We start from the raw sequence: 2,753 nt of genomic DNA, 5'->3' as shown, positions 1-2,753 counted from the left end.
GACACATGGGTAAGGGCATTAAACTTGGGTCGCAAAAATGATTCGAATTACTAGGAACAACAATTTACCAGGGTCCCGCTTCAACGGCCTGCAGTAGTGTTGCAACGGCACCACAGGAGGTGTAAGTCAACCGCTGGAGCGGTCATCGCGAATTCAGAAAAATAAAAGGCCCTTCAACCTTCCACCTCCCCACTTCCACCAAATACACTCACCCAAACCACCAAAAAACCTCTCCTACTCTATCACAATCCATTTTCACTAAGTCGTGCGGGCACCTACCTTTCCCACCCCGGTAAGCGAACCTTTATCCCAATAATTATAAAATATAAATAAAGCGAAAGAAGATATAATAACGTAACTCTTGCGATAATAATTTAAGAAAATGCGGAAGTAAAGGAAATACACCCAGTATCTAGTCTAGTCATACAAGAGCATCTAACTAAATACTATAAGTCTAAATAAAAGTAATACCTAAATAGTCTCAAAATCATGTCTCAGGATGGAAATAAAGACATAATAGAAGGAAGATTCTCCGGACAATGAACGTCCTCATGCTCACCCTGAATACTCGAATAAGCAATCCTCGAATATCAACCACGAGGAGTAGAGGTCGATCTATCCTGGTAATCTGCATTCATTAAAGAATGCAGCAAGTGCTGGTCAGTACAAACAATAAGTACTGGTAGGTATCATAGGTTGTCCTCAGTTAGCTAACATATATACAGAAAGTAAATGAAAAATAGGCATGCTCACAATCAAGTACAAGTATAATACCGTCTCATCAATACATATCAAGTCCTCAAGTATCAATAATTGACATCAGTATTCAAACCATTAGCGACCAACAAGGTTCCATAACCGATCAAGTCTTATAGTGAAGTATCTAAACCCGCATGTTCCCAGTCTCATCATATCCAATCAAGCCTATTGTTAAAGCATCTAATCTCAAGTGTTCCAAGTACTCATCATAACTTGTAAAATTCAATCAAGTGTACGACCAAGTATCCACAACACAATAATAATCCAATCACAATGATGATAACAAGTGCAATGCAACGCAATGATATGGATGACGTGAATGCAATGGCCATATATCAATACCGTGTACACACATGCCTCGAGCGGAACATCATGTCTCGACAGTCATGACCCATGGGGGATCCTTGAAGTCCATGTACTATGTCGCTCCGTAACACACAGCCTAGAGACGAGCTTTCCAACCTTCATTCCTGCTGACCATCCCATGTCACACAACATAGAATGGTCGCGCAATTAGTATAACACCTCCCAAGTATTTTTAAAAACAACATAGGCCACATCGTCACCCCCGGTCAAATGTGTCATATATATACATATAAAGGATGAGTGTTCAATGTATGATTCAAGTATACAGATGATAACAACAAGATCTCTTATCAACACTCATTCCGCTCCGGTAAATGACCTTGGATCACGAACTCTCATCTCCCTTTCATGCTCTCTGGCAAAGACCTCGGAGGCTACACTCTCTTACTTATCATCATGAGTACCATAACCATGCAATATCAATGTATCATGGAAATGAGTATGAATACGATACAATGTAATATCAATAACCAATTCAATCCCAAATAGTACCACATAGGCACACAAGTAATATCAATAATAAGGCCACACAATAACCATAATGGAATCACAATTCTCATCACTAGTCTTAATCAAGTATAGCACAACAATAACATAGTCATGATATATCACAAGTCACAAATACCCAGTGTCTCAATGTGGCAATGGGCCAGTAAGTAAATAAATCAAGGTAAGCCGACAACACAATAAAGTGGCTAGCCCCCAAATCATACAACAAGGCCCAACATAAGTCAATATCCAACCCAAATGGTCAGTTTTTAAATTTTTGGCCCCCAATTTTTTTTTTTAAACACTTTAATCCATCCCCACCCCTATATAAATCCTTCTTCATTTTCATTTTAATTCACATCAATTCACTCTTCTTCATCTTTCCCTCAAATTTCAATCTCTCAATTATAGTTTCTTTGCAATAATTAGCCACAAAGTCTTATTATAGTTTCAACTTTCAATTATTAATTTTGCAATTATAATATTGTTGGTGGAGTTGGTGATTTTGCAACAATCCGAAGTAGCTTTGGTGGATTTGCAATTCTAGCCGCCTTCACTTTGTTGGAAATTAATCCGGCAATTTGGTACCTTCGTTCCAACTCTATCTTTATTTTTCACAATTTAATTCTAGCAATTTATTTTTCGCAATTTAATTTACGCAATTTAATTTTAGCAATTTAATTTGTTGTAATTTATTTTCTTGTGATTTATTTGATTGTGATTTAAATTAATTCTATTTAATAATGTCAAAGAGATTAAGACGTGGTGCCGGTAGTAGTAGTCGTACTGTTAGGGGTGCGCTTAATGAGGAAACATTTGTGGAAGAAACACCTAATTTAGGTATTGATGTTGGTGGAAATAATCCACTTTTAGGTCATGAGGCAATGCAACAACATTTTACCGACACTTTTAATGAAGACTTAGATGATGATGATGAAACACAACCCCCCGAAAATCCCATAGGAGATACATGTCCTGCACAATCACATACACAAGACAAACCGCCTAGAACTCGTAAGCTAACAGCTAAAGTTTGGAAATTTATGACTAAGAATAGGGAAAACCAAACAGCTACGTGTACCCTATGTGGACAAGTATTTAGTTTTAAGCAAGGAACTGGTAAGGATGGTGGAACGGGT

General features: G+C 37.6%; 1 long non-coding RNA gene across 1 annotated transcript; it reads right to left on the bottom strand.

Moving 5' to 3' along the window:
* Nucleotides 1–345: 345 nt before the first annotated feature.
* Nucleotides 346–1,865, bottom strand: LOC132626947 (uncharacterized). Its single transcript, XR_009577717.1, has 2 exons — nucleotides 1,102–1,865; nucleotides 346–628 (listed from the first exon to the last, which is right to left on the bottom strand). It is a non-coding gene; the product is annotated as an uncharacterized LOC132626947 (long non-coding RNA).
* Between the last annotated feature and the right edge of the window lie 888 nt (nucleotides 1,866–2,753).

The sequence above is a fragment of the Lycium barbarum genome, chromosome 2, assembly GCF_019175385.1.
Source record: "Lycium barbarum isolate Lr01 chromosome 2, ASM1917538v2, whole genome shotgun sequence".
In the NCBI taxonomy this organism is placed as follows: Eukaryota; Viridiplantae; Streptophyta; class Magnoliopsida; order Solanales; family Solanaceae; genus Lycium; species Lycium barbarum.
The sequence above is the reverse complement of the archived record's forward strand: the minus strand, read 5'-3'. Positions and strand labels throughout refer to the sequence as shown.